Source organism: Ictidomys tridecemlineatus, chromosome 13 (assembly GCF_052094955.1).
Source record: "Ictidomys tridecemlineatus isolate mIctTri1 chromosome 13, mIctTri1.hap1, whole genome shotgun sequence".
NCBI classification, from domain to species: Eukaryota; Metazoa; Chordata; class Mammalia; order Rodentia; family Sciuridae; genus Ictidomys; species Ictidomys tridecemlineatus.
This window is the reverse complement of record NC_135489.1, coordinates 39,312,846-39,326,577: the sequence shown is the minus strand read 5'-3', so window position 1 is coordinate 39,326,577 and position 13,732 is coordinate 39,312,846. Positions and strand designations below refer to the sequence as shown.

The 13,732-nt window shown below is 36.8% G+C and overlaps 1 long non-coding RNA gene across 1 annotated transcript; it reads right to left on the bottom strand.

The window, feature by feature from the left end:
• Positions 1-8,283: 8,283 nt before the first annotated feature.
• On the bottom strand, positions 8,284-9,783 carry LOC144370119 (uncharacterized). Its single transcript, XR_013430059.1, has 2 exons — positions 9,526-9,783; positions 8,284-8,900 (listed from the first exon to the last, which is right to left on the bottom strand). It is a non-coding gene; the product is annotated as an uncharacterized LOC144370119 (long non-coding RNA).
• Between the last annotated feature and the right edge of the window lie 3,949 nt (positions 9,784-13,732).

Below are 13,732 nucleotides of genomic sequence, written 5' to 3'. Positions count from 1 at the left end.
ATGTGCATCCCATCCCCTGGACACCAAGCCACCTCAAATGTCTCCCTTCAATCCATAGGACACCTAGAAAGAAGATAAATGACCGTGAGGAGAGGAGACGATCCCCTAATGTGGTGAAACTTGTGTGATTAAAACTTGCAATGACTCAGAAATTGTGGAATTTAAACATGTTTACCAGAAAGTGGGCTAGATAGAGTTTGCTCTGCTCTCACATGAATATGTATTTAAGATTAAAATTTTAGGAAAATGCTCTCATTTTTGTGTGCCTGACTCTGCCCTGTGTTTATATACCTTTGGTTTCATCTGGATGTGGCAGGAAAACAATATGATGAGCACTCTGACAGCATTTTCCAGGAAAGGCTGAATTAAAAAGAGACTGGGGCTTAGATTCTGGCAAGGGGCATCTGAAGGAAGAGACTGATGTAACGTAATCCCTCAGTAAGCCTTGGAAAGGCAGAAGGAAAGAGGAAGATGCTCAAATTGATTTTAAGTTCCATCTATGCACAGAAGGAAGAGGTGTGGGGTCACTGAGTCTTTCACAGGGACCAAGATGGCTGTCGGGCCTCGTCCTACCTAACACAGTGGTATCTGCAGTCAGGAGTTGGAAGGTGTAAGTACAGTTTTCTGCTTCTGAGTGTGGCTGACCTTGTATCAGTACACAGGGTACCAGGGCAGACATGCTCACATCAGTCCAAAGACAGAAACACAAGCAGAGTAGCAACAGGCCATGATAGGAAATGTCTTTGTGAATCTTTGGCACAAAAGGGAGAATTGACACCACAAGCCTGAGTGATAACTCCAGAAGCGAAGGAAGAGGTGAGCAGGAGGGCGGGCCTGAGCAATATGATGGGCTTGCATTGGACATGACAGCTCTCACTGGACTTTGTCATTGCTCCCTGGTTCCACATGGACTTGAAAAAGGAAGGGTGGATTGTTGCTGACCAAAAGGATATAGGACAGTTTGTAAATATAAGCTTATTATGGATAGAAAGATAACTTTCGTTACAACTAATGCTTTCTTTGTTTTTCTCATCTTATTATGCATTACCAAATATTATTCAACAATTAATCTAAAATTTTTAAAGAAAGCTTTGGGCAAAAGTTTAGCCACTAAATATCCTAAGTAATGCACTTGGTAAGCTCTTTTGTAAAATTGTAAGAAACATCCCTCCCACTTTTTTTCTAGTGACTACACTATTAAAATTTTGATCAATGAAAATTATAAAGATCACAATTAATGTCATGGTTGATTTCAACTACTCCGTGAATACAATATCTTATGAGAGCAAATATTTGCTTCTATTACAAGGATGATTAGAAACCAGTTTAAAAAAAAAAAGAAAAGAAAACTAGCGAAGAAAAGTTGTTTCTAAACCACAAAAGTCTAGTTGCTGAAAAGCACAGATCTTTATAAAAAGTACATGTAAAAGTACAGTTTTGATGGGAGAAAAATACTGAATTCATCTTCTGAAAGTAAATCAACTACTTTAATTACACAAATATAAGTAAAATCATCTCTTGGTCTTATGAGACATTGGTTCCTGGAACTAGAGGTGGAAGCTACAGATGGAAAGGGCCAGCTACATCTTAAATGATACCATTAGAAATATTTGCAAAAGGGAACTGGGGTTGTGTACCACTCTACCTGTGGGTAGAGGGCTGGCCTAGCATGTGTGAGGCACTGGGTTCAATCCTCAGTATCACAAAAAAATAAATAAATAAAATAAAGGTATTTTGTCCAACTACAACTAAAAAAATATATCTTTTTTTAAGAAATATTTGCAAAATGATACTTGTCATTTTCTCTGTCTTTATGGGGCATTTTTTTTTTGTTTTAAAATGTCCAAAATGAAATTTAAAAATATAGGCTGATATAGCCTAAAATATCATCTTCTTCAAATGGTGTTTTTGAAAAGAGGACTGATTAGCCAGTGATGTAAGGATTCTGCCTAGTTAAACAGAATGATACACTTTGACAAAAAGAGGAATAATTATTAAGGAGAAAAGATGCTTTCAATAGCAATTCAAGAAGAATATGAATGTATACTAAAATTGTTTTTGACTTGAAAATTATTTTAGAATTATTCTTTTTCAATATCTGTGAAATCCATTATTTGTTTGTTTGATCCGAAGTAGTTTTTAAATCATTTCAAATAATTAATCTTTCCTTTCTTCATATGACTTCATATACTCAAATAGTTTTGGAGTTCCAACACTTCAACATTTTAGCAAGAAATCTCTGGGGAAGAAAGTTAATGAAAATATGTAGAAAATTTTTTTCTGTGAAGAATATTCAATGATTGATGAATAATAAAAACTACTAGCACCTGATTTACCTTTGTTTGTGAGAAAAAATTAAAAGTGATGGTATTTGATAATGGTACAACTCATGTTATTTAAAAAAAATTTTTTTTAATTGTCAAAGGACCTTTATTTTATTTACTTACATGCAGTGCTAAGAATCAAACCCAGGGCCTCACACATACTAGGCAAATACTACCACTGAGCTACAATCCCAGGCCTACTCATGTTATTTTTAAATGAGCATAAAATATCTATAATGGCATTATTTTCACCAAAATTCCTGCCTTGAGGATTATTCTTGGTGTTAGAGATACTGATATTCCCTCCTCTCTGACCTCACCATCTGTCTTAAAACTCCCAGTCTTCCTTCTTCTTCTAATGGGATGAAAGAATATAGGCTAATTAATATTAGTACACATAAACTTTATGTAGGAAGTAAAATCGACCATAATGGTGTGATTCAGTGTGATCTAGTAATGACTTTTGGGTTTGCAATCTTCTTGCCTCTATTAGTGTACATAGCATGTTCACTTAAACAACAGAGTGATTGTTGCTTGCGTGCCTGAACCATGAAACATGAATGAATAACATACATGACCATTACAGAGAGACCACAAAAATAAATACAGCGTTAAATTCCGAACTAGCAGTGACACAACAATCTACATGGCATGAGATGACAAAATTATTCTATTAAAATACATTTTAGCAATTATTCAGGATCCATAAATACTGCCTTTAAGTAGGATGGGCAGGTGAAGTATCAGGCACATTTAGTGTTTGCAGGAATTCAGAATGACGCCTCCAGATTGAACTGGAGATTTCAAACTCTTCAGCTGAGCACCAGGATGTTCCCATGGTTCCCACTTTTCAGATCTTCTCACAGGAAGAATGAGTGCAGGCCAAGGGTTATTCTGGCATATTCTAGAAAAAAAAAATGTGTGAGAGGTGTTTTTTTTTAAATCTATTTTTGTTTGTTTGTTTGTTTTCTTTTGTTTTTTACTAACAATAGTCTCTAGTAAGACCAATTGCAATATCTCTGGATACTAATTTTCTGAAGGATAATTTCCCCTATATTTGCAATTTCACAAACTTGAGTCACCTGGGATGAGCTATATTTAAGCCTAACTCCCTAGGTAAAATTTGTCCTATTCCCTCTCATTTCCAAAATTTAAGTTGCCAATGTCAAAGAGGTGGGACTACACTTGTCCTTGGCCCTGTCTTAGAAAATTCCAGTCTTCTCTCCAAAAATGTTTTTACTCATATTCTTCCTAACCATCATTTGCTTCCTCATGTAAGCATGAAAAGATGAACTGAATTTTAAAGATACTATGATATACTTATTTAAGTGAGCCAACATAAGCTAGAAATAATTTCCAAAATAAGGATATATTCAACAGCACTTTACTATTTATTATATGGACTGCTGCTCCATTTCACATTATTAAAACCAAATATGTCCAAATTCTAAAGAAAAGTCTTTACATTTCTTTCTTCCCCTCAGCATTTCCCATCAGGTGTCCTTCTTAACCCCAACACAAACCCAAACACATCAATCATCTTGAACTCTTACTCTCTGTTGATCACATCACCATAGTGCCCCAGATTTCTATTCTTAACCCCTTTAAAATTGTCCACCCCTCGAATGGAACCACCATTTGACCCGGCTATCCCACTCCCTGGTCTATATCCAAAGGACTTAAAAACAGCATACTATAGGGACACAGCCACATCAATGTTTAAAGCAGAACAATTCATAATAGCTAAACTGTGGAACTAACTTAGATGTCCTTTGGTTCATGAATGGATAAAGAAAATGTTATGTATATACACAATGCAATACTATTCAGCATTAAAAGAGAATAAAATCATGGCATTTGCAGGTAAATGGATGGAGTTGGAGAAAATAATGCTAAGTGAAGTTAGCCAATCCCCAAAAAACAAATGCTAAATATTTTCTCTGATATAAGAATGTTGATTCATGATGGGGTTGAGGGGCAGCATTGGAGGTTTAGAGAAACACTAGATAGGGGAAGGGGGTGGGAGGAGAAGGGAGGGGGCATGGGGCTAGGAAAGATGGTGGAATGAGATGGACATCATTACACAAAGTACATGTATGAAGACATGAATGGTGTGACTCTACTTTGTGTACAACCAGAGATATGAAAAAGTGTGCTCTATTTGTGTAATATGAATTACAATGCATTCTGCTGTCTATATAACAAAGTAGAATTAATAAGAATTTGAAAAATAATTTTTAAAAAGGTTTTAAAAAATTGCCCATCCCTCTGTCTTCTCTTCCAGCTCCCCATTCTCAGGGGAAACTGTATGTTATATTCATCAGGAAATAAGTCTGAAAAAATAATTCATGCTAAGAGGTAAATGACTAAAAAGTGCTAATAAGTATGTATAAAGGTCACTCTCTTTAGTCACACAGTCCTAATTTTGAACTCTTGTCTTTTTTCTCACTTATTAACTGGGGAGTTTCTCTGAGTCGTAGTTTCTTTACCTCTGTGAAATGGGCAGAATAAGCCGGGTGAAGAAACTGTGACTCAGAGAAACTTCCTAGTTAATGTTGTACACCTGTAATCCCAGCCATTTGGGAGGCTGAAGCAAGAGGATCGCAAGTTCAAAGCCAGCCTCAACAACTTGGCAATTTGTTGAGACTCTGTCTCTAAATAAAAATAATAATATAAAAAAGGGCTGAAGATGTGCCTCTGTGGTTAATGCCTTTGGGTTCAATTCCTGGTACAAAAAATATACCAAAATGGGAAGAATTACACTTCATAGGCTTCTTGTGACAATTAAATGTGATAATATCCATCCAAAGTAAGGCACCTGGATAGAGTAGATGGCAAACACATGCTATTCATCATCCACTTAAGTGTATAACATTTAATCCATGGATTTTTTTTTTTACACTACTGGTATTCAAACCTTACGCATCATGCATCAAAGGCATGTGCTCTACCACTGATCTACATCCCCAACCCCTGCATTGGTAGCAGGTTTGTTTGGTTATTGTTGTTTATTTATTTATCCGTTTATTTTTGGTACCAGGGATTGAACACAGGAGCACTCAATAACTAAGCCACATGACAGCCCTTTTTTACATTTTATTTTAGAGAGAGGGTCTCACTAAGTTGCTTTGGTGAGGCTGGCTTTGAACTCATGATCCTCCTGCTGCAGCCTTCCTAGCAGCTGGGATTGCAGGAGTAGCATTTTAATGGGAAGTGATGAAGTCCTTATTGGGTTCCTCAAATCATTCTACTTCTCATTTTACCATAGGCTTCAAACTACATTTGATAGATTTTCGTGTAGCATTATGTTTTCAAAATAAACCTAAAGAATAGTCACATACTAAATCCAACTTAAAACCTGCTTCACACACACACAAAAAAAAGTTTCAGGTGCCTGAGTCCAGGCACCATGGTAAGTTCTCAAAACAAAACAAAACAAACCATGAGCAATGGAGACATATAGAGGCCACAGCCAGCCCAATCCTGTTGGAGAAGGCCAAGCCATGAATTTTCAAATCATATCAAGTTATTAGTTTCTTCATGTTTTTAAAATTATATCTCCTTTTTTAAGATTTGGGAAAGAGACATATGAGTACAGAACTCCTACCAGCTCAAAGTTCCCAGAGAGCTAACTGAAATGGTTGGTTGTGAAAGGATTTCTTCCTTAATTCTTTTGTCTAAGCAGATTTCACTGAAGAAAGAATAATAAGTAAGGAATCATGTGTGCATTATCCTTTGGTTTTTTAATTAAGAAGGTTGATTATGGTAGGTATGTGCATGCATGTATGTGCATGCATGTATGTGCAGTCTGTAAACCAAGTTTATTGAGTAATATATTTTATCATGATTTTCCCACAGTAACATATGGCATATTTCCAACTTATCTCCATTCATTCACAGCTTAAAAATACTACCTATAAAGTTTAAATCTGCCTTTTGAATGGCATGTTTAGCACACCACTGTTATACTCATCATCCATTTTGAAGCATAGGTTTTTAAGGCTGAAAATGAAAAGAAGTTCCATTTACTTCATCATAGGATAACGTGTCTTTTCTCCTCTCTGTGTATCATTTTTACATAAAATTGAATTCTCTATTCAAATGTGGCAATATCTCTTTAAAAGTCTCCACCAAGCAGCCAGCAAACCAGCTTAGCAACTTTCTGGGTGTGTTCTCATATGAATAATTAGCCTCAAGCAATGAAACTGTCCAACAACAACACCTCTTCTTGAAATCTTTGATCTGTCTCAGACTGCAGGATTCACAAAAGAGATGTTTGTCTCATGCTGCGAGAGGATACTTACTGGGGAAAAGAAGTTCTCCGTTTGCTTGGGTGCACCAGACTGTGGCATGCTGGTGGTAGCCCTTGCAATTGCACCGTGGGGAAGGTGAGGCACCTTTATTCCCACCAGGCTGCTGCTGTCTCAGGCTGCTAGTGAGGAAAGCTTCTTTTCTAGTTTCTCAAACCCCACCTTCAAAAGCTGAAATTATGTCGTGACTCATATTTATTTTGATACCATCAAAGTTCTGCTGACAAGGTGGAATTATCAGCTGTCCTGTACCAACAAGTGAACTTCTCAGGTCATTAGATGAATCCAGGCCTCAGCTAAGAGCTTAGAAATGAAAACTTAACTCTGATTGTTTCATAGTGGCCATTAGGGGGTCAGTGAATTACATGCAAAAGATGTCATGGTGTACGAACCCAGAAGACACAACCAATCATTCCATCAAAGGAGCCAAGGGCTTTTTTTAAATATTTATTTTTTAGTTGTAGCTGGACACAACACCTTTATCTTATTATTTATTTATTTTTTTTAATGTGGTGATGAGGATCAAACCCAGGGCCTCACACATGCAAGGCGAGCACTCTACCACTGAGCCACAACCCCAGCCCCCTAAGGGCTTTTTAACTATAGTGACTGTAACATCTTAGGTGGATGAACTTGGTAATGGATATTTTTATACTGTGCAATATACTTGACTCTACCAAAATCTATGTGCCAAATTGTGATGTCACAAGTGAATATGCCAACGATTCATTGGTTTTATTCATACCAGAGGACCAATCATTTGGGGGAGTAGTTTCAGTAGATGTATTTTATTGTTCTTACAAGATAATAAATTCCTTGAGGCAGGAAGAATGTTATTGCATTTTTTTATATTCATACCAACACCAAATGAGGTGCCTGACATATTGGCAATCAATTAATATTATCTGGGTGAATGTACTTGAGTAGGTGACCACTTGAAAGTAACCAACACTGGAGTTTTGAGGAGACCCGGGCTCCTACCCTGATTCATTCATTGTGGTTTTGGGAATATTTAAATCACTTAGTATATGAGATCTGTAGGTATTTATATATAAAAATCTGGGTAAGTTGTTTTTATTCATTCAACAATCTTTAGTGCAAAGTGAAAGAATGTTACTGGTTACATGGAATGAATGTGATGGGTGAAGATCAGGAATAAACTAAAAAATTAAGGGGATTTCATGTAGGAATAACTGTTATGCAAACCACACCCCAAAAGAAGATGTGTTAATTCCCCTAAGACATCTTTGCTTGTTTTTAATTTTTCCTTTTTTTCTAAATAGAAATCAACAGATATTCTTGAAAAGAGAGGAGATCTTGACAACAGAATCAACTGTTGAATGATTTACAAATACAGTTTTACACATCCCACGGGAGGTTGCAGCAAATACCAGGGATACAGAGCCAGAGCCCTGGAAGTTCCAGGGTCTACAAAACAGTTCCTATGGAAATGCTGGTGCCTGCTGGGGACCATGAACTACCGTTTACACATGTGCAATTTATGTTTTTGCTGTATTCGAGTGTAAGACTCTGGAAGCCATTCATTTAGAAAACTGCCCCAAAGTTTCCAATTTTCTTATTGCATTCATCCTTATCATAAGCCTATGGATTGATTCAATTTCTAAAATACCTGATTACACCAACCAGCATTCACTTGATAAGCTCAAGGTGTTAATGCTCCTTGATTCAGGTTACTCACCTTCCACTAGAATTTAACAAATTGGAAACAAAACCTGGTCTGCAATCTCAGAGGATGTGGATACTACAGATGGATCACTGTGATGGCCCAGATAAGACACAAGGCAAGACTTCCTATTTAAACTTGACACAGAGTGTGATCCTGAGCAGGAGACGGGTTCATTTGCTACCTTTGCCACTGTACACAAGCCCAAGCAGGGCGGGGTGGGGAGGGTGAAATCTCACAAAACAGCCCACTTTCACAGCAGGGGCAGTCCTGTGGTCACCCAACCAAAAGACAGAAGCTGTTGAGTTGACATTGTCCCTCCGTGGAGAGCTACACAGCTTCCTTGGTATATACTTGGAGTTTACTCTCTTGCTGCACTGAGGGATTGGCCATGCAAGGCAAGAGTTTTCAGCGACTGGAAAGCTCAGAGTGCTTCGAAAGGAAGAGCAAATGTATTTTTAATTCAAATGTATCTTCATACAGTCAGTGTATGTAATTTGTCACTTATCCGAAAAGCCCGTTTCCCTCTCTTCTCTCCATTTCTTCCTTAGTCTCTGAGAAATGATCCTTACTTAAAATACCCTGAAAAATAAACAAAACAAAAATGTTCAGTCTCCATGAACATTAAAATGCAGTCTATAGATGTGGGTTTGAGATTGGCCACTGATGCACCCTTCACCTGACTAAGTCTCTGGAACATGAGGATCATATCCAACTCATAAAAGTTTTTCAAGGATAATTTGTATGTGAAAATTCACCATAACATTCAAAGATCTGACTTGGTGTGGTGGTGCACACCTGTAATCCCAGCAGCTCTGGAGGCTGAGGCAGGCAAGAGGATCGCCAAGTTGGAGGCCAGCCTCAGCAACTTAGTGAGGCCCTAAACAACTTAGTGAGATCCTGTCTCAAATTAAAAAATAAAAATAGGGCTAGGGATGTAGTTCAATAGTAAAGTGTCCAGGGGTTAAACTCCCAATACCAAAAAAAAAAAAAAGAGTTCAAAGAACTGCACAAGTTAATTGAAGTCTTAGCAGTTCCTGGACTTTCTTTGCATGTTGAACATAGGACAGTCTGAGCTTAGTTTGGAGTCAGCATACTGGTTTCTTCTTTAGAGAACAACTGGAAATGGGGGAGATCGGACTAATCTCCCGGAAAAGGACAACCCAGGAAAGAGAGGCAGAAATAACTGGAGATTTTGTGACCTTACCAGCTTTTAGCTAGTCTGTGGCAGAGGCAGGACATCAGGACTGGCAGAAATAAAAGAGCAGTAAGAACCGGTATTGACAGACAGATGACTCTGACCGCATTCCTGAGACCAACGCCCTAGACCATTTGTCTAGTAGCAGTACAGTCTGAAGAGGTCAGGGATGCATTAGTACCTGAAATTAAATGGGGATAGAAAAGTGGAACAATTTGAGAAATAGCTGATCTTTAAGAACTGACAAAAAAGGTGTCCCCTGGTCAGCGCCTGTAACACACATTTAATTTTTACATGCTGTCTATTCATGATTTAACTTCTCCCTTAACATATAGCTTCTTTACTAGAGAAAAAACTGCTGAATCTCAAATTGCTCTGTAGTTTGTCAAAGCAGACAGTCTTTGCTGCCAGTGGTGAGCACACTCCCTTTTTTAATCCATTTGCTTGATCAAGCACAGCATTTTCTGCAACCTGAGTTTTTGCAAAGAATGTGTCCACTGAAAACACACAAAGAAGAAATATTTGGAGTGAAATGAACTGTGGGTTAATCAAGAAGGAACTGGACGAATATCAAAATAAGAATTCACCTGCAACAAGTTTTAAGAAAGAAATTTGTGTTAACAGCCAAAAAAAAAAAAATAGGCTTCTGTCTTTTAGCTTTATTGATACAAGTTCCTAAAATATTGATACAAGTTGCTAAAATAAGATAGCATTTTATTTTACCCCTAATTACAAAAAATATGTTATGATAGAGATTTTTACAAAACAGGATAGCAAAAGGAAGGAATCAAATAATTTTAACTGCCCCACATTCAAATATAAACCACAGCTTATATTTTATCCTCTTAGTATAGAAAGGATTTGTAAGTTTAATGCAAAGTATTTTTTGCTTAATCAGCCTAGCTGATGTATATTTGCAGTGGGTAAAAGGATATTTTTAATTATTAAAAGAATATATTAATCAACCTGGCATATACGAATCATCATTAAAATTTTCTAAATCAAAAACACAAAATTTCTCTCCATAGTAACCTAGAAGCTCTGGTTGTACATGTGACTTTTGTAACTATAATTACAATGATAATGTTGAAAAACTTATTAAAATAATAGAAAGGACACAGGAAACCAAAAAGCTTATAATTTAGAGAGTTCATCTGCACTGAGGAAATGGCAAAGCTGCTTTCTTAGAGAGGTGACACCTAAAATAGCCCAAATGGCTAGTGTTTTCTTTTAGCATGTGGGGAAATTTCTTTAGTCTTAGCTTATATTTGTTTAATTTACACAGATACCTAATTTTTGTCCTGATGGTTTAAATCCCATCTTTTATTTTGAATTATTTTTAGTTTCATTTTTTTGTTTTTAAAAATTCCCATAATTCCTTCAGTCTTGAGAGTTTATTCATGTGAACCTGTTAGTTCCTACTTATAAATAATTTTACCATGAGTTTAGTTGTTGTCTTGCATGAATGTCCTAACATTAAAATATTCTATTTCCTATCATGCTTGGAATTCAAAACTTTTATTCCAAAATGAGATCTGACCCTGCTACTAAGGTAGTGCACATCTCTCTGCACTGTGGAATAGCTTAGAAGCCCATTCATTGGTACAGTTCACTGCTGACTCCCAGGCAAGTAGGTGCTGTTGATTCATTAGCCACAACCGTCCTAAATGAGGACATGGTAAGAGGGTACAGGTTCAGTATTCAGAGAAATGGAGCTTATGGGAGTGGGTGAGCACAAGGGATGACAGAAACACAACTGAGCCTGCCTGGGACCAAGAAAACAGAAAGTAGAATCAAGACAACCACCCCCAGAGAGAAGATGGCTCAGACAGGACAATTATGGCTAACTGCTGTGATCAGTCAGTGCTACAATTTGATTTATCCTTCCAAAATAAAACAGGAATTAAAGAAGTCCTTAGCACATAGCCAGAGGCAAAACCAGCAAGAGTCAGGACATGAGAGGTCCTTATTAGCCTAGGAGCTTAGCTGAGCACATTTTCTCCAAGGCTTACACATGCACAAAAAATGAAAGATTGCTCGCAGGAATATGCCTGGCCTGACAGCCCTGGAGAGAAAGTGTCCAAAGTGTTGTGTGAAAGAAAAAGGCTTTTAAGACTAAATTCCACAGAAATGATAAATCTTTGCGGTTGTTAGCAACATATAAAATTTGCAGTTCATTAAGATTTTAAGCATCTCTTAATGGAACTAGTGTTTGACCTTTAATGACTTCAGGAATGGTGAAAGAAGAGAATTAATCCATTTGAAATATGATGCTAAATTAATTCCCCCAGAAACATCATGTATGATGGGATAGAGGAAGGTGCTTTACCAGCATGGACACCGTACTTTCTCGTCCTTCTCTAGGATAGAAAGAGAGCTCTGTTCTAAATTAATAATTAATTCAGTCACTTTTAAGACAAGTCAAATGAGGAACACTTCTTAGCTTTTCTTTCTTGCTTACAGGAGAAGGTTCTAAGAAACAAGTCTGTGTACCGGATACCAGGCCAGTTCTGAAGGACCCAGGCAGTGAGAAAAATAGGGCCACAAGTCAGAGGGACCAACTGGCACTTAGGTAGTAGAACCTCATGAAGTGTCCGTGGCCTCTGTCCAGCTCCTAGCAGACATCTGTCTACCTCACACACAAAATAAATTTAAAGTGGCAATGTCAGCAAAGAAAATGTGATTTCATGGGTGTGGAGACAAACCAACCCTTTAGGTAAGAAGTGACCTCATATGCTAGAGATAGTCTCTTTGTAGTGAATTCTAAGAAGCCAAACATTTGAAACTCCTTTGTTACTGTTGCTGCCCCATAAAGAGCAGGCACAGTACACAATGCCCCCAGACCTTCTCCAGTAAGAAGCAGCACATCTACTTCTATGAGCATTTATAACTATTGTGCAATAGTGGTACTGCCTGTTTCTAAGCTCATTTCCACTTCTGTTAGATCTCAGTTTATTCTCATAAGGACAGGGGTTAAGAAGAAGCATGTTGGTGCCACCTGTTGTTATTGTTTTCCCAGTTTTTAAACAGAAAATTTCAACCCACCCCTGCTGAAGAAAATGTGCACAAACTGTCAAATAATCCAGCCAGCACTTTGACCTACTGAAAATCCTCTCTAGCAACATGACCAATGACTTACAAATGAACAGCCACTCCTTAGAAATGTTGACCAAAACCTTCAAAAGAGTGCAACTATCTACAAATCATGAAACCCAATATTGCAACCCAAGATATAAGCACTATAGGTAATACTGATAAGCATCATCATTGTTGTAATAAATACCAATGCATCAATGCATCTTTTGCACATAATCCCATTTCAACTTTTTCTCTCAGATGTTGGAATACAGAGTAAAAACTCATAAAGTTTTTTTTTTAAGCAAAACTAATGAACCACACATTTGTTCATTATTAACTCTAAGCATCAAATTTACATATGTACTTAGGGGACATTTGTGTGTATGTAGGAGTTTCCTTTGGTGTTAGAAATAAAAATTATTTTTGCCCAAAATGCATATACCATTGAAACAGAGATGTTTATAGGTAGGTTCTGGATATAAGTTCAGGAAGTCTGAAAATGATGGAAGCCAGATAGTATGTAAAAAGTCTTTTCAAAGCTTACGGGTCAAAAGATCAAAAGTAGAATTCTGTATCCATAGTTTACAAATCTCACTCCAAAATGATTCCCTTTGAAATAACTGCCAGTGGGAAACTTGGGAATCTATAATCTTAGGAATGAAGGAGTCATATCAATAAAGTACACTAAAGTCACTCAAGTCCCAGGCCACTGTTATCTTAATTATTTCCATAAGAGATTTTTTTAAATATCATAAAAAATCAAAACATCACTGTAGAAAAAAATCTATTTTAGCAATAATCTATATCATTCACTAGATTTTAAATAAAATCCCCAATACATTCATCAATGAAAACAACTTTTTCCACCAGAATTTTAAGATGACCATGCTACCAAATTCCTAAAATCTAAAATTTTATAATTAGTCCTTATAATTAGCTTTTCAACAACTTGTTATATTTGCTTAATTGATTTATAACTACCCATTCCATATGCTACAACACTCACTAGGTGTAGACATTGTGTTTATCTCATTCATTTCTTCATTAAATCTGGCTCTAAATGTGCAATTACACTCACCGTCCGTAAAGTAGGAAAAAAAGAAACAAGGAACAGTTTTAAATTGCATTATTTTTGTTT